This window comes from Vicia villosa, unplaced genomic scaffold (genome assembly GCF_029867415.1).
Source record: "Vicia villosa cultivar HV-30 ecotype Madison, WI unplaced genomic scaffold, Vvil1.0 ctg.003521F_1_1, whole genome shotgun sequence".
NCBI classification, from domain to species: Eukaryota; Viridiplantae; Streptophyta; class Magnoliopsida; order Fabales; family Fabaceae; genus Vicia; species Vicia villosa.
This window is the reverse complement of record NW_026706227.1, coordinates 126,170-150,000: the sequence shown is the minus strand read 5'-3', so window position 1 is coordinate 150,000 and position 23,831 is coordinate 126,170. Positions and strand designations below refer to the sequence as shown.

At 36.8% G+C, this 23,831-nt stretch overlaps 2 pseudogenes; both read left to right on the top strand.

Moving 5' to 3' along the window:
- The window catches only part of LOC131641118 (probable amino acid permease 7), a 1,173-nt pseudogene extending 679 nt beyond the window's left edge, over window positions 1-494 (top strand).
- Window positions 495-951: 457 nt separating this feature from the next.
- On the top strand, window positions 952-23,504 carry LOC131641117 (probable amino acid permease 7; annotated as a pseudogene).
- The last annotated feature ends 327 nt before the right edge of the window (window positions 23,505-23,831 follow it).

The window sequence follows — 23,831 nt, the reverse complement described above, 5'->3', positions numbered from 1 at the left end:
TTACCAAACAATTTTAGTTTATACTTCATACTAAACCATTTACACTTTTCAACGATTTTATTTGTATCGTCTTTTTCCTCAAATATGTTGTCAACCAATATATAGTACTGTGGATAGATGGTTTTCAAAGAAATACCCAAACAGTGGCTTTGTGAACGATTTCCACGGAGTGAAACTTCTTCCGTTGCCTGCTTTTAAGGTAAACCTTTACAGGTTCAGTTTTAGAACAACCTTTGTGATTTCAACCACTGGGGTTGCAATTTTATTCCCTTACTTCAACCAAGTGCTTGGAGTTTTTAAGAGCAATAAACTTCTGGCCATTGGCTATATATTTTCCAGTTGAGATGTACCTTGTACAGATGAAAATTGAAGCTTGGAGTAAAAAATGGATTGTTTTGAGGATCTTTATCTATGCATGCTTTACTGTAACAATGGTAGGATTATTTGGATCTTTTGAAGGAATCATTGCGAAAATCAGCGGAAGAGGTCATTGACATCATTACATACCTCTTAATAATGGCTACTTTAATTTAGCTATGTATTTGCTATTGCAGTTTTTCAGTGTTTTACATTCAGTCCTCTTAATAATGGTTTCTTTAATTTTGGTATGTATTTGGTGTTGCTCTTTTTCGGTGTTAGCTGGATTTTGTTATGGAGTTTCCAATGCTATAGCTGGGATGAGTTTCCGTTAGCGCTTTGGTTCTTCGTAGCTTTTGCATCGTATTTTTTTCCGGTTTTTATTCAACTGTGGATTTATTTGGGCGTCTGGTTGTGATATTTGTGAATGATTTTATTCGTGAGTGTGTGTATATATATATATATATATATATATATATTTATTTATGTACGCGCGCGCATATATATATATATATATATATATATATATATATATATATATATATATATATATATATATATACACACACACACACGCACTTACTCATTGACATGGCATGGGTTTCAATTGTGGCTGCTATCATGTCATTTTCATACTCATTCATTGGAGTAGGACTAGGCATAGAAACTGTCATAAGTAAGACTAAATTTCCATCATAAAAATATTACTATTCCAGAATCCATCTTATAATTGTTGTTGATAATACTTTGGTTTCACTTGCAGAAAACAGAACAATTATGGGAAGTGTGACAGGAGCACAAACTGAAAATGATGCTGAGAAAGTCTGGTTAATCTTCCAGGCATTTGGCGACATTAGCTTTTCCTATCCATACTTAACTATCCTTCTTGAGATACAGGTTGTTATACCCCAAAATTTGCCCGCATCTTTTTTCAAGAAAACTCCAATCTGAAAATTAAGAGTCTCATATAATCATGGATTTTTATTTCAACAAATATCCTGACATATGAAATACTTAGTTTTTAAAAATTTTCTTATACAGTAATTTGGCTTGCAGTTGAATTTATTCTTACGCAAACGCCAAATACTGTTTATTACTTCACACATGCTATTTATTTATTAACAGATAAATAGTACTGACACAATTGGTACAGAGTTAAATCTTTTTGTAGGCGCAGAATCAGGAAACTCAGACTGTACTGGTAACAAGTAGATTATTATTATCTTTTGTTTCCCACTAATTTTTGTACTATATTTCATTATTTTCAAAAATCTTTTCAAATCTCTTTTTCAAAAATCAAATCCTAACTTTATTCTCTACATCTCTCTTTTTCCCAACACTATCATACACTTTCTTTCAAATCTTACTTCCACTCAAATTTTCCTTTTGTACGGAATCACATCATTCCCCAACGTCTCTATCCTTCTTTCCATTCTATAAATACCTCTCATTTTTTCATAAAAATCTCACATCAAATTCTAATTCATCTCTCAAATTTCTACTTCATAATCCATCCTTTCTTCTTCCTCGACAAAATGGCGAAGCGGTGGGAAACAGGTTTTCTTATGGTCATCACCATTGCTACGGTGATCATGTCTTTCTTCTGTCTACATAGCCCGGAACACTGTGGACCTGGGATGCTTATGCTCCCAATCATCTACATGTTACTATTTGTAGCATGGGTTATCAATCGTCATTCTTAAAATTTGCCGTATTTCTTATTTCTTAAATGTACCGTTTATTCGTACTGTTCAATATAGTATGTAATATTTGTACTGTCAGTATTAATTGTTGTACTATTTGTCATAATATTTCTTAATTACTCAGATAATATTTTGTGTGTTTTCTGCCAGTCAAATATTCATTTTTCTGTGCATTAAATGATTTTCAGGGTTATTATCGGTAATTTTGCCCGCATACAGTAAATATTAGTTATTTATTATGTCTGTGTTTTTTTTAACAAGTCATGTAAATAAACTTTCATTTTTCATAAAACAAAAACAAAATCAACAAAAAAAAGAAAAATAACTTTGACCGTTGATTTTTCACTCTAACTGCTACAGTAATACCTGAACAGTCAGTTGACAGCCAAACTGCTGGCAGTACTATTCTCAGTGTTTTGTACCATCAATCAAATCAATCTTTTGCAATTTAAAATTCCAAGATTTTTGTTCTAGAAGTCTTCTGAATATCACGCGATTAGCAGAGACTCAACACTGCACAAAAATCAGGTACGCTTAACTGTCTCCTACACAAACAGTCCCTGACTAGGGTTTTCTTGTTTTTACAGGAGAAACAAGTTTTTGAGACCTCAAATGGATTTCATGCACATCCATATATCTCAAAGTACCATCATACAAATTTTCAAACTTCAATTCACTCAGACGCACCGTCAGCAGTTCAAACAGGCAACAGACGACCCGTTTGACCAAAAAAGTCAACAGACAGTCAAAAATGAATTTTTTTGTCAAAGTCCATATTTTGTCAAAGGATTCATCATTTGATAATTGGATGATCATAATTCATCAAGGAAAGATCAAAAATCAACAAAACCCTAAGATTCAAAATTAGGGTTTTTTGCCTGAAAAGTCAACTCAACTTTGACTGGTCATAACTCTCTCATCCTTCATCCAAAAAATTCAAACCAAAGCTCATTTTGAAGGAAATTCAATTATCTTTAAAATGCAATTGATCCCATGGTCATTGCATTCACCATTTGAAAAATATGACCAAAGACATTACAGGTCATTTTCAAAGTCAACAAAAAGACACTTTTTTCAAAAGGACACACAAGGAGCATAAAAATCATTTTGACATGAGACCAAAGACATTGGTTAGAGGACTCTTTGAGCTTTCCAAAAAGTGCAAGAACTCCTTCATATGACAAAAATTGAGGGATTTACACCTTGTTGAAGTTGGCTAAATTTTGGGAAAATGCATGAAACCAACATTGCTCAAAAATGTATTTTTTCCAAATGGGGCCAAGTTTTCATGGTTCAAACATCATTTCCATAATATTATGGGCCTCCCACGACCAAGACTAAGCCCATACCATTTTTATCCATTTTTGGCTTAATTTTATCTTATTTTAAGATTAAATTAAAATGAAAAATGAATGGATAATGGATAGCTTACAATCTAAGCATGAGTCACCCAAGGAATCTCTGATTTTCTGCAGAGGATTGAAGCACAAGGCAAGAGAAGTAAAGGAGAGCAAGACTTGGTCAAATATTCAAGGATATTTAATATTTAAAAATCAAACTTTCAACCAAGCAATGAATGCTTCTTAGCTTCACTTCCAAGCAGCTCTTGGCCTATAAATGAAGTTGAATACATCAACAACAAGACACACACGAAATTATAGCAAGACATAGCAAGAAACCTCACAAAAATTCTCAAAATTTCCATACACTTTGTAATTTTCGAATTCCATATTCCAATCAATATCAATACAAATAATCACTTTCAATCATCCCCTAAGGTGGCATAGAGTAAGAATGAACTCATAATATTGTCCTATAAGAGCTATAATAGGTGCATAGTGTTCTTCATATTCATACATAATCAATTTTTCGTTTTCATATACCTAATCAATATCAATGTAGTCTAATCATTCTAACGTGTTCATGAGGTCCCATAAGGTAGATCTGGGCCCTAACATGCTAGCTCCCACGTGAGAATCACCCCATGCCATTAACAAGTGCTCATGCGTGTTCAAACTTCAACTCCATCGAACCCATGGTTACAGCGCTCTAACAATGAAACTAACACCACCAATGAACTCCCAGCATGCCATTTAGTGGATCTGGGTTGTTCTTGTTGATTTCCTCTCACGTTTTTGCAGGTTCCTAAAAGCATGGAAAAAGCAAGGAAAATCCGCAGGTAATGTTGTAGGTAAATCCGCAGCAAATTCCATAAGTAAGTTGAAGAAGATGATGAATAGTGATGAAGACCCTTTGACCGCTCGCGTGGCATATCCTCATCTTTCTATTCGCCAGTCAGCTTCAGTGGGCCCCATGTTGGACTCTTAAATTCAGACTGATCCATTGCTGCACTCATATCCATGCATACCATGTTCTCTTCAATCTGAGCCACATGATCAATCTCAAAGCCTATCAAACGCACCAAAACGCGCAGCCATACCATGTTCCCTCATAAACTCTCACACCTGATTATTATCTTTATATTTTTATTTCTATTTTAATTTCTTTACAAAATTAATTAAAAATAGTTTTAAAAATCCAAAAAATACACAAAAAATATTTTTAGACTTCTAAAATAATATTTTATTTTCTGAAATAAAAATATTTTATTTTTCTTCATAATTTCAATATTTTGCATAATTAATTAGTATATATTTATATATTTGCTTTTTAATTATTCTAACCAATCAAAAAATCATAAAAAAAATTGTTCTTTATATAAAATATTGTTTATATATTATAAACTAATTTTGTACATATTTTGAATAATTTTCTCTTTAAGTTTTGATTATTTGTGTAATTATTTGCATAATTATGTATTAATTAGCTTAATCAATTTCAAATCAATTTCAAATCAATTTCAAAAATTCAAAAAAAATTAGTTTTGTTTTAAAATTAATTGACAAATATTTTGTACATATTTTAAACTTAATTTCTAGGTTTAAATCAATTTTCATCTTTTTTCTTCATTTTAATTTAATTAATCATGCATTAATTATAATTAAAATCAATCATAAAAAATCCAAAAAATATGCCTTTTATTTTTCTTGCAATTTAAATTCCTAGATAAATGTATAGGATGTCAAATTCATGTAAATAGGCTAGTTTACATTTCCTGCACAATCGATGTAATAGCGTAGATTTACTTTCCGCACTTTACATTTCCGCATTTTAATTTCCTGCAAATATAAACTGCGTGTATGTCAAAGATAAAATTGAACCGTTAGATCACTAACTTCAAAGATAAAATATCTGAATCCAAACACAATCACACTTGCACCTCTTAAGGTAATCCCTTCTCATTCTTTTCAAAATCAAAGTCAAAATTCTACTGTTTCGAGTACAAAATCGAACCTTTTGTTTGTATCCGGTGAAAGGATAGATTTTTAAAGGAAATAGGATAAAGACCTTACAACTCAGGGTAGACCTCCTAGTTTGCTTGCTCAAATCAAAACAAACAAAATTCTCATACACTGTTGTTTTTCAAAACAAAACTTTCCAAAAAGACAATATTTTGTATACATCCAAACACGGATCATTACAAAGTTAACGTTCTTTTCAAAACATCTTTCGAAAGATAAACAAACATTTTGTATACATCCGCACAAGGATCATTACAAATTCAATTTACAAAGGTATTTGAAACCATATATGAGCATTCTAAAGCAATTGAAAAGTAATCGAAAAACAAGTGAGCTAAGCAAACTTAAGAGCCCATGGATAACCATGGATACAAAGGGTGCTAACACCTTCCCTTTGTATAACCTACCCCCTTACCCAGGATTTCTTAAAGGTCTTTTTTCTGTTTCTTTTATAAACCTTTCCTTAATTGGATAAAATAAAAGGTCGGTGGCGACTCTGTGAATTTTCAAAAATGCGAAAGCATAAGCGATAAAAAAGAGTCAGTTCACGTATCTCTCCCGCTCAGAGGTATGGCCCGAAAAACGGAGGTCCACAAAACTGGCGACTCTGCTGGGGAGTCACTTTCAAAAAACAAAATGTTTTCTAAAGGGGTTACCTTAAGAGAATAGATTACTTCGATGTTTTCAATTGTTTGACTTGATTGCTCTATTTTTCAAAGGTTTGTTTGGGTATTTTGCTTGTGTGGAAGATTCTAACCCGAATCTCGAGATACCTTAAGTATATGACAATAGACCAAGGAAACTGTACGGCATGTACCGATACGGTTGATCTGGTAGTCATCGTTAGTGCGATACTTTGGTTTATACTGATGTCCCTTGAAAACGATCAAGGAGTATATTAGGCTTCCAAAATATCATTAAACACTAATTTGTCTTAGAACCTTTTTAGTTGAACTTGACTTATGGCCTATTAAGTGGCTAGCTTTGAAATTGATCGAAGTTAGTTATCCTCGAGGAATATTTTGATCGGCCGCTCGAGCGCCGTATTGAGATGTTACTTCCAAGGATCATAGAACCCGAATACTATTCTAGGACAGGTTTTAACCAACTCAACTTCAGTGGGGAGGGTATCACCTATCAGCTCCATGCAAGCCTTTAAACCTAAGGCTATTGTTTGATTTGTTTTTGTGTGCCACATGTTTGCATCATAAGCATATCATTTTCTCACAAAACACTTCAAGGATCAAAGAGTTTACCTTTGTTTTTGCAGGTAATGGCTCCCGCCACCCGAGATTACATCTGAATCAACATCTCAACGGTACCATCTGAACTAAAAGACTTAGTGTCATAATTCCCCAGGAATGTTCAATTCACCGAAAGGCATGGTCACTTACTCCATTTGGTTACCTCAAAATTTGAAGAAGACATGATACGAGTCCTGTTCCAGTTCTTTGACCCTGAACATCATTGCTTTACCTTTCCTGATTACCAGTTGGTACCCACTTTGGAAGAATTCTTTGAACTAATTGGATTGCCTGTTCGAAATCAATTACCTTTCACTGGTTTAGAAAGGATTCCAAAACCTGAAGTCATTGCTGCTGCTTTACATCTGCGAAAATCAGAAATCGAGTCCAATTGGGAAACAAAGAGTGGAGTTAAGGGTTTGCTTGCCAAGTTCTTATTGGAAAAGGCTCGATTACTACTAGAAAACAAAAGTTATCCAGCTTTTGAGGAGGTTATGGCCCTTTTGATCTATGGGTTGGTTTTATTCCCAAATCCCGACCAGTTCATAAGTGTACACATCATCAACCTTTTCCTAATCCGTAACCCGGTACCAACATTGCTGGGAGACATTCTACATTCTCTACACACTCGTACCATGAAGAAACGAGGAACTCTCATGTGTTGTATACCACTACTGGCTAGGTGGTTTACATTTCATCTTCCCCGATCAGTGTTGAGAAATGAACAAAGAATGCAATAGTCTCGCAGGATTATGTCTTTGTCTCATTCAGATATCCGGTGGAACAACTTCTTTCAAAGAGACATTACTATCATTGATCATTGTGGAGAGTACCCTAATGTGCCACTCCTTGGCATCAAAGGAGGCATCACTTACAATCCCTCTTTAGCTCTACGCCAATTCGGATATGCAAGGAGCAACGGTCCTCATGACATGATTATCCGTGGCATTGTGTTTGATTACGAGAATGATTCTCATAGACACCGACGAAGGTTCATACATGCATGGGACAGTGTCTATAGAATAGAAAGCAAAACTTTGGGGCAATGGAATTCTGTCCCTATGGAACCTTACCTCAGATGGGTCCGCACTCATGCTCAGAAACTCATTATGCCATATCCCGCTATTCTACCTGTGACTATTAAGCCAGAGGTCGAAGGATACGAACCCCAAGTTATTCTACACCCGGATATGCCAACTGACCTAGAAGAGTTGCAAAAATCTTGGGTTCAACTAAAAGAGGAAAGAGACACCTTCAAAACACACTGTCAAGACTATGAGAGAAGGATATTGGAGCTCACCAGACAGCTTCAAGAAGAACAGCAGATCAACACATTCCTGGGGGCAAAGAGAAAGCGTCCATGGGAGACCTGAAGGATCATTTATTTTATTTCTGTCTTGTAAGCCCAAATGAGGCAAAGAAAAAAAGAGAATAAATTGATTAACTAATGTTTGTTTCTTCTTTAACAAATCTAAACTCTAAGATCCTTGAAAACATTGCACACACATTTCATTTCATGCATTGCATATACATTTCATACATTGCATTCATATACATTGCATATACATTTCATTCATATACATTGCATCCAGTCATACACATTGCATAACAGGTTCTCATGACGGATTTCTCATCTCCTCGCTGTTTATTTCAGTCAGAAGAGATGGAATTTGAGACAAGCATCAAGAATCTCGAAGCACAGAATGCCCAAGTTCAAGTGGCAATTCTAGAACTGGCAAAGGGGCAACAAGAACTGAAAGCCCTGATAATCAAGAAGAAAAAGAAGCCCAAAGGATCTGTAGGCTTGAGTCACCTGAAAAGGAAGATCAAAATCCCAGTCAAAAAGCCACCGATCCCTGAAACAGTCAGTGATGATGAACAAGAAGACAATCAAAGCAACCAGGGTTCTGCTAAACCCTCTCTCTCTTCAAATGAAGAAGATGATCATTCTGGGGACGAACCGGATGATGACAAATACCAACAGCTGGAAGACCGTATGAAAGCTATGGAGATACAAAAAGTACCTGGTTTAGATTTCAATGATCTGGGGCTCATCTCGGATGTTGTTATCCCTCCAAAATTCAAAGTTCCTGTCTTTGCAAAATATGATGGAGTTTCTTGCCCGAAACTACATCTGAGATCCTATGTGAGGAAGATACAACCTCATACAACAGATAACAAATTATGGATTCACTTCTTCCAAGAAAGTCTGTCGGGTACACAACTCGAGTGGTACTACCAGCTGGAAAATACCAAGGTTCATACTTGGGAAGAATTAGCTGCTGCTTTTTACAAACAGTACCAATACAATGCTGATCTTGCGCCAACCCGTACTCAACTAAGGGGCATGTCTATGGGACCAAAAGAAAGTTTCAAAGGATATGCACAAAAGTGGAGAGATATGGCTGGAAGGGTTCAACCACCCTTATCTGATCGCGAACTAGTCGACATGTTCATGGGCACTTTAACTGGCCCTTTCTATAGTCATTTGCTGGGCAGCTCATCATCAGGGTTCACTGACCTGATACTGACCGGAGAACGTGTCGAAAGTGGCATTCAAAATGGAAAAATTCAAATAGGTTCCTCCTCTGGTACTACAAAAAGGCCCATCAGCGGGAGAAATGAGGTCAATGCAACACAAATTCAGAAAAGTCGCAAAAGTGAGCAGCATCAATCTGTAGGGGCAGTTCTGATCTCCGCATCTGCACCTCAAAAAGATCAACATCCAAAATATACGCATCGACCAGATGCACCAAGAAGAAATTTCACCAGAATCAACATGCCAATCTCTCAGGCATTGCAGCACTTGCTAAAAGCAGATCTGATCACATTAAGAGGTCCTCCAAAGAATGTCAACACTTCCTCTCCAAATTATCGCCCTGATGCGACATGTGCCTATCACTCAAACTGTCCAGGACATGACGCAGATCACTGCTGGGCCTTGAAAAATAAAATACAAGATATGATAGATGCTGGGGAAATTGAGTTCGATCCTCCAGAAACTCCAAATGTCATCACTGCACCGATGCCAAAGCATGACAAAACTGTTAACGCTATCCTGGACACTGTTTACATTTATGATGTGAACGAAGTATCAACTCCACTCTGCGAAGTCAAAGGAAAGCTAATCCGAGCTGGTTACTTCCCAGGATGTGACCCCGATTGCTTTTATTGCTCATACTGGCCCAATGGTTGTGAAAATCTAAGAATGGGAATTCAAAAGTGGATGGATCGCCGTATCATTATGTTTGAGAGGCTCCCTTCTATGGACGTGCTGTGCGAAGTCTTTGCAAACGGGATGAGAATAGAGGATGCCTCAATGATATCCAGCTTACCATTCAAAATCTCTGCCAAGGCTCCATTCAAAATTTCTGCTACACTCAAAGTGGCATCAGTAGTCATTGCTAGTCCAACTCCATTTCCATACTCCTCATACAAAGCTGTCCCATGGGGATACGACGCTAATGTTTACGTTCATGGAGTTAAGCAGGGTACCTCGACTGAAGAGGCCGCAAAATTAACTACTCCAACTGTGGGTAATATTGTGGGTACCAGCAAGATCACGAGAAGTGGAAGAATCTTTTCACCAGAAATTTCTCTAAATGTTGCTGCTGGTCCAGTCCGAGTCCCAGTTCCTAATCAAGATGACAGCGCTCGAGGCAAAGAGCCACAAGTTGAACAAGTTCAAACCCCGGTGGAGATCACTGCTGAGGATCCATCAAAGCAAGAAATGGAGGAAATATTGAAAATCATCTGCAAGAGTGATTACAATATTGTTGAGCAACTAGGGCACACCGCTTCAAAAATCTCAATGCTATCTCTGCTAAAATATTCAGAAGCTCATGCCAAAGCTCTGATGAAGTTCCTTAAAGCTGCGCATGTGCCTCAAGAGATATCAGTCGACCAATTTGAGAATTGTGTTGCCAATCTAACCGTGAACAATGGTCTCGGTTTCTCTGATGTGGATCTAACCCCTGCTGGAAAAAATCACAACAAAGCCCTACATATCTCCATTGAATGTAATGGCACCACTCTATCTCATGTGCTAGTAGATAACGGTTCTTCTTTGAACGTGTTACCGAAAACAGTACTAGAAAAGCTTGACTTCGAAGGAATTGTGTTACAACCAAGTGATGTTGTGGTAAGAGCCTTTGACGGGTCAACAAGAACGGTATACGGAAAAGTGAATCTCCCAATCAGAGTGGGTTCTCAAATCTTTGATTCTATCTTTTACGTAATGGAAATTCACCCAGCCTACTCCTGTTTACTTGGACGCCCTTGGATACATGGGGCAAACGCTGTAACTTCTACCCTGCATCAGAAGTTAAAATATCCAGTAAAAGGAAAGATTGTCACAGTCTATGGCGAAGATGAATATGTGGTTAGTCACCTAAGCAATTCCAAATATGTTGAGTTGAAGGACGAATTCATCGAAACTCCATGCCAATCATTTGAGGTGGTCTCCCCAGATGTCTCTACCACCAAGCATATTCCTGCTACTCCAACTACAACTATGGCTTCTCTCAAAGATGCCAAAGCCATGATTGAACAGGGTAATTGCACAGTATGGGGACAGCTTCCCGATATACCCTACAAGTCTGACAAGCTAGGCCTGGGCTATGATAGTGAAGGTCAAAAGAATGATCAAGGTCCTCGTTCTGGAGGATTAATGTCACACTTCGTCAGCCAAGAAGTAAACGCTATTGAAGATGAAGGAGTGTTCTTGAACCATATCATTCAGCCATATCCAGATGAAATTCCACCCATTTCCATGGGAATGTGGGATGCTGTGGGAGAACCAAGCGGCGGGTATAATTATCAGTATACCGCACCTCAGAATTCTTATGTTGCTATGGAAGACATTACCCCGACTGGATGGGGTGATCAAATTAAAAATGACGAAAGTTTCACAAGTCCCGTCACTGAGCAATATCAAAATCCACCCAAAGAAGTATGGGACACGCTAGGAGAACCCAGCGGCAAATATGACTATATGGTGAAATATTCCGCTCCTCCGAGCTCAAAAATTGCTATGAAGGACATTGTCCCAACTGGATGGGATGAACATTACGATGACAATTTCGCTTTTGAAGAAGCCAGGGAAATACCAAATAACGAGGGTTGCTTTCTGTCAGCATACACTCCTCATCAGGATGCACAAGTCTCTATTCAAAACATCATCCCGACTGCATGGGACGGCCTTATCGAGCATCTTGCTCAGCCAACAGAGATATCTCAGCCTGGGCTCTCGTATCCAGCAGAGTATATCACTTACCCCGAAGGATCACCGGCCCATTTTCCCACTAATGAAATCAATGCTGTGGAAGATGAAGAAGACAACTGCAACTGGAACAGCTGGATACTCCCTGCTCACAACAGTGGATTGAACAACTGGAAAGCTGAGGATGTGATCTCCTTTAACCAGGAGTAAATGCCATTTCCTGTTTTCTTTGTGTATATTGTGCAAAGATAAAAATGGTTCCTGAACAATCGAACCATGAGCCTGAAAGCCGTGCGCCTTGCCCGAAGCGCACTGGTCCTTTTATAAGGGCTTATCATTTCATGATCATGTGCATTCAATAAAATCATGGGACGCTTGCATATTTAAATTTTGTGATCCTTTTTCTTTCTTTCTTCGCTTTCAAATAGCTATGTTTTTTCTTCACACACACTCACATAACTAACATGCAGATTCACATACACTCTGGATCCAGTCAACAACGATTCTGCTATTGCCCGTCATGACTTTGAAAGTCCGATCTACCAAACTGAGGACGAAAGTGAGGAAGATTGTGAAGTGCCAGGAGAAATTGCAAGGCTGCCAGAACAAGAAGACAAGGCCATACAACCTCACGAGGAGCCAGTTGAGGTCATCAACTTGGGCAGCAACGAAGAAAAGAAAGAAGTCAAAATAGGGGCTGATTTAGAACACAGCATCAAGCAAAGACTGATTCAAATGCTGCGAGACTACGTCGAGATATTCGCCTGGTCCTATGAAGATATGCCAGGCCTTGACACGGATATTGTAGTTCATCGCCTGCCAATCAAAAAAGGTAGCACTCCAGTCAAACAGAAACTACGAAGGAGTAGGCCTGATATGTCAAAAAAGATCAAAGACGAGGTTGAAAAACAGTTCAATGCCGGATTCCTAAAAGTTGTAAGTTATCCTCCTTGGATAGCTAACATCGTGCCTGTACCTAAAAAAGACGGGAAAGTCAGAATGTGCGTGGACTACAGAGATCTGAACCGGGCAAGCCCCAAAGATGATTTCCCTTTACCACACATCGATGTACTGGTTGACAATACCGCGCAATGCAAGGTATTCTCCTTTATGGACGGATTCTCAGGGTACAATCAAATCAAGATGGCACCCGAAGACATGGAAAAAACAACCTTCACAACACCCTGGGGAACCTTTTGTTACAAAGTAATGCCCTTTGGTCTGAAAAACGCAGGAGCAACCTATCAACGTGCAATGGTAGCACTATTTCATGATATGATTCATCAAGAAATAGAGGTGTATGTCGATGACATGATTGCAAAATCCAACACCGAGGAAGAACATCTGGGTCATTTACACAAGTTGTTTGACAGACTCAAGAAATACAAGTTGCGACTGAACCCAAATAAGTGTACCTTTGGAGTAAGATCCGACAAACTCTTAGGCTTCATCGTCAGCAGCAAAGGTATTGAGGTTGATCCCGCCAAGGTTAAAGCCATTCAAGAAATGCCTATACCTCGTACCGAGAAACAAGTCAGAGGATTCTTGGGACGTCTAAATTACATCGCCCGATTTATTGCCCACATGACTACTACTTGTGTGCCGATCTTCAAACTGTTGAAGAAAGATCAAGTGGAAAGGTGGAATGACAAATGCCAGTTAGCCTTTGACAAAATCAAAGAATATCTCCAAAAACCTCCAATCTTGTTGCCACCTGTGGAAGGCAGACCTCTGATAATGTACCTAACTGTGTTAGAAGACTCAATGGGGTGTGTACTAGGACAACATGACGAATCCGGCCGAAAGGAGCACGCAATCTACTATCTTAGCAAAAAGTTTACTGATTGTGAAACAAGATACTCACTACTCGAAAAAACTTGTTGTGCCTTAGCTTGGGCGGCTCGCCGACTAAGACAGTACATGCTAAATCACACCACTTTCCTAATCTCCAAGATGGATCCCATCAAATACGTGTTCGAAAAACCTGCTCTCTCTGGAAGAATAGCGAGATGGCAAATGATCTTAACAGAATATGACATTCAATACACTTCACAAAAAGCAATCAAAGGAAGTGTGGTAGCTGATCATCTGGCTCATCAAGCAGTGGATGATTATCAAGCATTGAACTTTGACTTCCCAGACGAAGATATTATGCTAGTCAATGACTACAAACAACCAGGACCAGAAGAAGGACCCGAGCCAGGATCCCGGTGGACTATGGTTTTTGACGGAGCTTCTAATGCACTTGGCAATGGCATCGGAGCTGTGATCATTTCCCCCGCAGGAGGTTACACACCATTCACTGCCAGATTATACTTCAATTGCACTAACAATATAGCCGAATACGAAGCATGTATTCTGGGTCTTAAAGCTGCAATCGATCTAAGAATCAAATTCCTGGAAGTCTACGGAGACTCGGCCTTGGTAATCTACCAAGTCAAAGGGGAATGGGACACGAAGCACTCGAATCTAATTCCTTACAAAGAATATGTGATGAGTTTGATTCCTTACTTCGAAGAAATCACTTTTGAACATATCCCACGCGAGGAAAATCAACTAGCTGATGCCTTAGCTACCATGTCGTCTATGTTCAAAGTCAGGTGGGACAACGAGGCGCCGATGATCACCATTTACAGACAAGATGAACCATCCTATTGCAATGAGATCGATACCGAAGGAACAGAAGAAAAACCATGGTTCCATGAAGTAAAAAGATATCTCGAAGCTCAGGAGTACCCTGAAGGGGCATCCATTAACGACAGAAAGTTTCTAAGGAGATTTGCTGCCAAATTCTTTCTAAGCAATGGAACCTTATACAAACGCAACCATGACTCGACTTTACTTCGCTGTGTAAACAAGAAGGAAGCAGAACAGATCATGGAAGAAATACACAATGGTACCTTCGGTACTCATTCCAGTGGACATACAATGGCTAAAAAGATCCTGAGAGCAGGTTATTATTGGTCTACCATGGAAACAGACTGCCGTCATCACTCGCGAACATGTCACAAATGCCAGATATACGCTGACAAAGTACATGTACCTCCAGTTCCATTAAGCGTCCTGACGGCTCCTTGGCCTTTTGCAATGTGGGGTATTGATATGATTGGAGAAATCAAACCTACTGCCTCCAACGGACATCGCTTTATCCTGGTCGCTATTGACTACTTCACAAAGTGGGTAGAAGCAGCTTCATTTGCTTCTGTTACCAAGAATGTGGTGGCCCGGTTCATCAAATACAATCTCATTTGTCGGTACGGCATCCCTGAACGGATTATCACGGACAATGGCACAAATCTAAACAACAGAATGATTACTGAACTTTGCACACAGTTCAAGATCAAACATCATAATTCTTCTCCATATCGACCAAAGATGAACGGCGCAGTGGAAGCTGCCAACAAGAACATCAAGAAAATCATACAAAAAATGACAGTAACCTACAAAGACTGGCATGAGATGTTACCTTTTGCTCTTCATGGTTATCGCACATCTGCGCATACTTCAACAGGGGCAACTCCATTCTCCTTAGTCTATGGTATGGAGGCAGTTCTTCCAATTGAAATTCAGATTCCTTCCCTAAGGATATTGAAAGAAGCCAATCTAGACGAAGACGATTGGATTCAAACACGGTTGGACCAGATAAACTTGATTGATGAGAAAAGGCTCGCAGCTATTTGTCATGGTCAGCTATACCAAAAGCGTATGATCAAAGCCTTCAACAAAAAAGTCAAAAGTCAAGCATACCAAACTGGTGGCTTGGTTGTCAAACGCATCATCTTACCACAAGGTGATCCCAGAGGCAAATGGACTCCCACCTACGAGGGACCATTCATAATCAAGAAAATATTCTCCGGCGGCGCCATGTTGCTTACCACCATGAATGGCGAGGATTTCCCACACCCTGTGAATACTGACATAGTCAAAAAATACTTCACTTAAAAAGAAAAAAACAGCTCGCTAAGTTGAAAACCTGAAAGGGCAACTTAGGCAAAAAAAATGAGCGTCTCGGTGGATTGAAAACCCGAAAGGGCGATCCAGGCAAAAATTAGAGACTAAACAAATACTATCCCGGTAGGCTGAAAACCTGAAAGGGCAGCCTAGGCAAAAGTTAGGGAATGAAGCATACAATTGTGTTCCGTTCAGCTGCCTACTCACCGTCAAGATTCAACACCTCAAAGACACCGATCAGTCCCATCACTTTCTTCCAACAAGTGAGGTATGAGATGCTCGAAGACAGATTGGCAATAGCAGAGTTGAAACTTGACTGGATTGTTTTCACATAGCTATTTATCTTTATAAATATTTTCCAAAACTTTATGACAGTTTCCTACTTCTAGGATTGTTGTCTCCCTGTGCTAATCAGCCTATCATGGCTCTTTTTCAAAAATCAATGCAGCTTAGGCTCAAAAATCACTATTTTCACTTTTTCTGTTTTAAATACGTAAACGTCCCAATGATAATTCTGAATGAACATGTGCATTTGAATATGATTGATGTTTACCAGGAAAAACAGGAATAGCATTCAGGAAATGTCCCAATTATCTGGACATCATTCCATCAGAAGAAAATCCCCAAGAGAAGCGCATTTCTCAGCAAATTCCTCAAAAAGATTTTCTCTTCAAAAGAAGTCTTATCCCCCAGCAGGGTTGTTCCAGATTACTATCTTCAGAAGGTGTGATCCCCGCACCCGGACTTGGTCAGATAGTGCATCGGAGGATTATGCATCTTCCTCATTCCCATTTGAAAGGGCATTAGAACTTCCAGCTACCTTTCATTCCCAAGTGATAGTCAAAGATCCTTCAACAGAGTACCATGGTTCTCAAAGAATTTCCCCAGCCGAGGGTACTCAAACAAGACAAAAGATCATCAACAATCACAATATAGTCATATCCAGATGACTGACGGAAATTTATTTTCCCAAATAGAAGCTTGACATCATATTCATACATCATATTCATACATCATACATCATGCATCATGCGCATATTCATACGCATATTCATACACAACATAACATGCCTATTTCTCCTTTAGCTCACATTACATGCATCATAAACATTGCATATCGCTAACTTGATTTTTTCAGGTAGACAGATATCTTCAACAAAGATATTCCCAATCACATGCAGTGTTCACCTGAATTCCATGAACGATTCTCTCAGATATAATCAAGCCGAAGATTCATTCTGATCACTTATCAACTCAAAAACAAACATCGCAGATCTAAGTCGATACCTCAGACGGTTCCAGAACGATCTAACATCGCAGATCTAAAGTCGATACCTCAGACGGTTCCAGAACGATCTAACATCGCAGATCTAAAGTTGATACCTCAGACGGTTCCAGAACGATCTAACATTGAAGATTTAAAGTCGATACCTCATACGGTTCAAGAATGATCTAACATCAAAGATCTAAAGCTGATACCTCAAACGGTTCCACAATGATCAACTTTCAAAATCTAAAGCAGGAAAAACTTTGGACAAGTTCCGTAGCAATCATCCTCCTAGACTTAAAGCGGTAACCTTGGACGGTTCCGAAACAGTCAACACAAAGACTTTCAAATCCTTCATCAAGATATAATCAATGAATTCATTCTGATGAACAAACCATCAACACATTTACCAGGTGGCATCTGAAAGCCCATCTCAGGTAATGTTTCAATCTGCCAACAACATTTCGCAGACGACATTCAAATGCAACTTCCAACATCTCTTCTGATCAAGGTAAGTGCAAATTTTCAGGGCATCTAAATATTCAATCATCTTCTACCTTCAGATTTCAGACAATCTCTTCAGGTTTAAGAAGATTGAATAGGGGCAACTGTTATACCCCAAAATTTGCCCGCATCTTTTTTCAAGAAAACTCCAATCTGAAAATTAAGAGTCTCATATAATCATGGATTTTTATTTCAACAAATATCCTGACATATGAAATACTTAGTTTTTAAAATTTTTCTTATACAGTAATTTGGCTTGCAGTTGAATTTATTCTTACGCAAACGCCAAATACTGTTTATTACTTCACACATGCTATTTATTTATTTACAGATAAATAGTACTGACACAATTGGTACAGAGTTAAATCTTTTTGCAGGCGCAGAATCAGGAAACTCAGACTGTACTGGTAACAAGTAGATTATTATTATCTTTTGTTTCCCACTAATTTTTGTACTATATTCCATTATTTTCAAAAATCTTTTCAAATCTCTTTTTCAAAAATCAAATCCTAACTTTATTCTCTACATCTCTCTTTTTCCCAACACTATCATACACTTTCTTTCAAATCTTACTTCCACTCAAATTTTCCTTTTGTACGGAATCACATCATTCCCCAACGTCTCTATCCTTCTTTCCACTCTATAAATACCTCTCATTTTTTCATAAAAATCTCACATCAAATTCTAATTCATCTCTCAAATTTCTACTTCATAATCCATCCTTTCTTCTTCCTCGACAAAATGGCGAAGCGGTGGGAAACGGGTTTTCTTATGGTCATCACCATTGCTACGGTGATCATGTCTTTCTTCTGTCTACATAGCCCGGAACACTGTGGACCTGGGATGCTTATGCTCCCAATCATCTACATGTTACTATTTGTAGCATGGGTTATCAATCGTCATTCTTAAAATTTGCCGTATTTCTTATTTCTTAAATGTACCGTTTATTCGTACTGTTCAATATAGTATGTAATATTTGTACTGTCAGTATTAATTGTTGTACTATTTGTCATAATATTGCTTAATTACTCAGATAATATTTTGTGTGTTTTCTGCCAGTCAAATATTCATTTTTCTGTGCATTAAATGATTTTCAGGGTTATTATCGGTAATTTTGCCCGCATACAGTAAATATTAGTTATTTATTATGTCTGTGTTTTTTTTAACAAGTCATGTAAATAAACTTTCATTTTTCATAAAACAAAAACAAAAACAACAAAAAAAAGAAAAATAACTTTGACTGTTGATTTTTCACTCTAACTGCTACAGTAATACCTGAACAGTCAGTTGACAGCCAAACTGCTGGCAGTACTATTCTCAGTGTTTTGTACCATCAATCAAATCAATCTTTTGCAATTTAAAATTCCAAGATTTTTGTTCTAGAAGTCTTCTGAATATCACGCGATTAGCAGAGACTCAACACTGCACAAAAATCAGGTACGCTTAACTGTCTCCTACACAAACAATCCCTGACTAGGGTTTTCTTGTTTTTACAGGAGAAACAAGTTTTTGAGACCTCAAATGGATTTCATGCACATCCATATATCTCAAAGTACCATCATACAAATTTTCAAACTTCAATTCACTCAGACGCACCGTCAGCAGTTCAAACAGTCAACAGACGACCCGTTTGACCAAAAAAGTCAACAGACAGTCAAAAATGAAATTTTTTGTCAAATTCCATATTTTGTCAAAGGATTCATCATTTGATCATTGGATGATCATAATTCATCAAGGAAAGATCAAAAATCAACAAAACCCTAAGATTCAAAATTAGGGTTTTTTGCCTGAAAAGTCAACTCAACTTTGACTGGTCATAACTCTCTCATCCTTCATCCAAAAAATTCAAACCAAAGCTCATTTTGAATGAAATTCAATTATCTTTCAAATGCAATTGATCCCATGGTCATTGCATTCACCATTTGAAAAATATGACCAAAGACATTACAGGTCATTTTCAAAGTCAACAAAAAGACACTTTTTTCAAAAGGACACACAAGGAGCATCAAAAATCATTTTGACATGAGACCAAAGACATTGGTTAGATGACTCTATGAGGTTTCCAAAAAGTGCAAGAACTCCTTCATATGACAAAAATTGAGGGATTTACACCTTGTTGAAGTTGGCTAAATTTTGGGAAAATGCATGAAACCAACATTGCTCAAAAATGTATTTTTTCCAAATGGGGCCAAGTTTTCATGGTTCAAACATCATTTCCATAATATTATGGGCCTCCCACGACCAAGACTAAGCCCATACCATTTTTATCCATTTTTGGCTTAATTTTATCTTATTTTAAGATTAAATTAAAAGGAAAAATGAATGGATAATGGATAGCTTACAATATAAGCATGAGTCACCCAAGGAATCTCTGATTTTCTGCAGAGGATTGAAGCACAAGGCAAGAGAAGTAAAGGAGAGCAAGACTTGGTCAAATATTCAAGAATTTTTAATATTTAAAAATCAAACTTTCAACCAAGCAATGAATGCTTCTTAGCTTCACTTCCAAGCAGCTCTTGGCCTATAAATGAAGCTGAATACATCAACAACAAGACACACACGAAATTATAGCAAGACATAGTAAGAAACCTCACAAAAATTCTCAAAATTTCCATACACTTTGTAATTTTCGAATTCCATATTCCAATCAATATCAATACAAATAATCACTTTCAATCATCCCCTAAGGTGGCATAGAGTAAGAATGAACTCATAATATTGTCCTATAAGAGCTATAATAGGTGCATAGTGTTCTTCATATTCATACATAATCAATTTTCGTTTTCATATACCTAATCAATATCAATGTAGTCTAATCATTCTAATGTGTTCATGAGGTCCCATAAGGTAGATCTGGGCCCTAACATGCTAGCTCCCACGTGAGAATCACCCCATGCCATTAACAAGTGCTCATGCGTGTTCAAACTTCAACTCCATCGAACCCATGGTTACAGCGCTCTAACAATGAAACTAACACCACCAATGAACTCCCAGCATGCCATTTAGTGGATCTGGGTTGTTCTTGTTGATTTCCTCTCACGTTTTTGCAGGTTCCTAAAAGCATGGAAAAAGCAAGGAAAATCCGCAGGTAATGTTGTAGGTAAATCCGCAGCAAATTCCATAAGTAAGTTGAAGAAGATGATGAATAGTGATGAGGACCCTTTGACCGCTCGCGTGGCATATCCTCATCTTTCTATTCGCCAGTCAGCTTCAGTGGGCCCCATGTTGGACTCTTAAATTCAGACTGATCCATTGCTGCACTCCTATCCATGCATACCATGTTCTTTTCAATCTGAGCCACATGATCAATCTCAAAGCCTATCAAACGCACCAAAACGCGCAGCCATACCATGTTCCCTCATAAACTCTCACACCTGATTATTATCTTTATATTTTTATTTCTATTTTAATTTCTTTACAAAATTAATTAAAAATAGTTTTAAAAATCCAAAAAATACACAAAAAATATTTTTAGACTTCTAAAATAATATTTTATTTTCTGAAATAAAAATATTTTATTTTTCTTCATAATTTCAATATTTTGCATAATTAATTAGTATATATTTATATATTTGCTTTTAAATTATTCTAACCAATCAAAAAATCATAAAAAAAAATTGTTCTTTATATAAAATATTGTTTATATATTATAAACTAATTTTGTACATATTTTGAATAATTTTCTCTTTAAGTTTTGATTATTTGTGTAATTATTTGCATAATTATGTATTAATTAGCTTAATCAATTTCAAATCAATTTCAAAAATTCAAAAAAAATTAGTTTTGTTTTAAAATTAATTGACAAATATTTTGTACATATTTTAAACTTAATTTCTAGGTTTAAATAAATTTTCATCTTTTTTCTTCATTTTAATTTAATTAATCATGCATTAATTATAATTAAAATCAATCATAAAAAATCCAAAAAACATGCCTTTTATTTTTCTTGCAATTTAAATTCCTAGATAAATGTATAGGATGTCAAATTCATGTAAATAGGCTAGTTTACATTTCCTGCACAATCGATGTAATAACGTAGATTTACTTTCCGCACTTTACATTTCCGCATTTTAATTTCCAGCAAATATAAACTACGTGTATGTCAAAGATAAAATTGAACCGTTAGATCACTAACTTCAAAGATAAAATATCTGAATCCAAACACAATCACACTTGCACCTCTTAAGGTAATCCCTTCTCATTCTTTTCAAAATCAAAGTCAAAATTCTACTGTTTCGAGTACAAAATCGAACCTTTTGTTTGTATCCGGTGAAAGGATAGATTTTTAAAGGAAATAGGATAAAGACCTTACAACTCAGGGTAGACCTCCTAGTTTGCTTGCTCAAATCAAAACAAACAAAATTCTCATACACTGTTGTTTTTCAAAACAAAACTTTCCAAAAAGACAATATTTTGTATACATCCAAACACGGATCATTACAAAGTTAACGTTCTTTTCAAAACATCTTTCGAAAGATAAACAAACATTTTGTATACATCCGCACAAGGATCATTACAAATTCAATTTACAAAGGTATTTGAAACCATATATGAGCATTCTAAAGCAATTGAAAAGTAATCGAAAAACAAGTGAGCTAAGCAAACTTAAGAGCCCATGGATAACCATGGATACAAAGGGTGCTAACACCATCCCTTTGTATAACCTACCCCCTTACCCAGGATTTCTTAAAGGTCTTTTTTCTGTTTCTTTTATAAACCTTTCCTTAATTGGATAAAATAAAAGGTCGGTGGCGACTCTGTGAATTTTCAAAAATGCGAAAGCATAAGCGATAAAAAAGAGTCAGTTCACGTATCTCTCCCGCTCAGAGGTATGGCCCGAAAAACGGAGGTCCACACAGGTACCTTCAATATTTCATACTCAAATTTAATGAGTAAAGGCTGATTATATATATATATATATATACATATTAAATAAATTATTGACTTTTGCTGAGAATAGGACACTTTAGCGTCTCCTCCATAAGAGCATTTAACCATGAGAAAGGCCTCCCTGATTTCAATCGCAATTACAACACTCTTATACCTATTTTGTGGATGTTTTGGATAAGTGCCTTTTGGAGATGCTGCTCCGGGAAATCTGTTGACAGGGTTTAGATTTTATGAGCCTTTATGGGTTATTGACATTGCCAATGTCTGTATCATCATTTATCTAGTTGGAGGATATCAGGTACTATCATAATCTTTTACCAATCAATTTTAGTTTTTACTTCATACTAAACCATTTACACTTTTCAACGATTTTATTTGTATCGTCTTTTTCGGCAGATATGTTGTCAACCAATATATAGTATTGTGAATATATGGTTTTTAAAGAAATACCCGAACAGTGGCTTTGTGAACGATTTCCACAGAGTGAAACTTCCTCCGTTACCTGCTTTTGAGGTAAACCTTTACAGGTTCAGTTTTTGAACAGCCTTTGTGATTTCAACCGCTGGGGTTGCAATTTTATTCCCTTACTTCAACCAAGTGCTTGGAGTTTTAAGAGCAATAAACTTCTGGCCATTGGCTATATATTTTCCAGTTGAGATGTACCTTGTACAGATGAAAATTGAAGCTTGGAGTAAAAAATGGATTGTTTTGAGGATGTTTAGCTATGCATGCTTTACTGTAACAGTGGTAGGATTTATTGGATCTTTTGAAGGAATCATTGCGAAAATCAGCGGAAGAGGTCATTGACATGATTACATACCTCTTAATAATGGTTACTTTAATTTAGGTATGTATTTGCTATTATATTTTTTCAGTGTTTTACATTCAGTCCTTTTAATAATGGTTTCTTTAATTTAGGTATGTATTTGCTATTGCTCTTTTTCAGTGTTAGCTGGATTTTGTTATGGAGTTTCCAGTGCTATAGCTGGGATGAGTTTCCGTTAGCGCTTTGGTTCTTCCGAGCTTTTGCATCGTATTTTTTCCCCGTCTTTATTCAACTGTGGATTTTTTTGGGCGTCTGGTTGTGATATTTGTGAATGATTTTATTCGTGAGTGTATATATATATAAATATATATATTTATTTATTTACTTATGTACGCGCATATATATATATATATATATATATATATATATATATATATATATATATATATATATATATATATATATATATATATATATATATATATATATATATATATATATATATATATATATATATATATATATGAAAATTATAATACATAAAATAACCTATATATCACAAAATT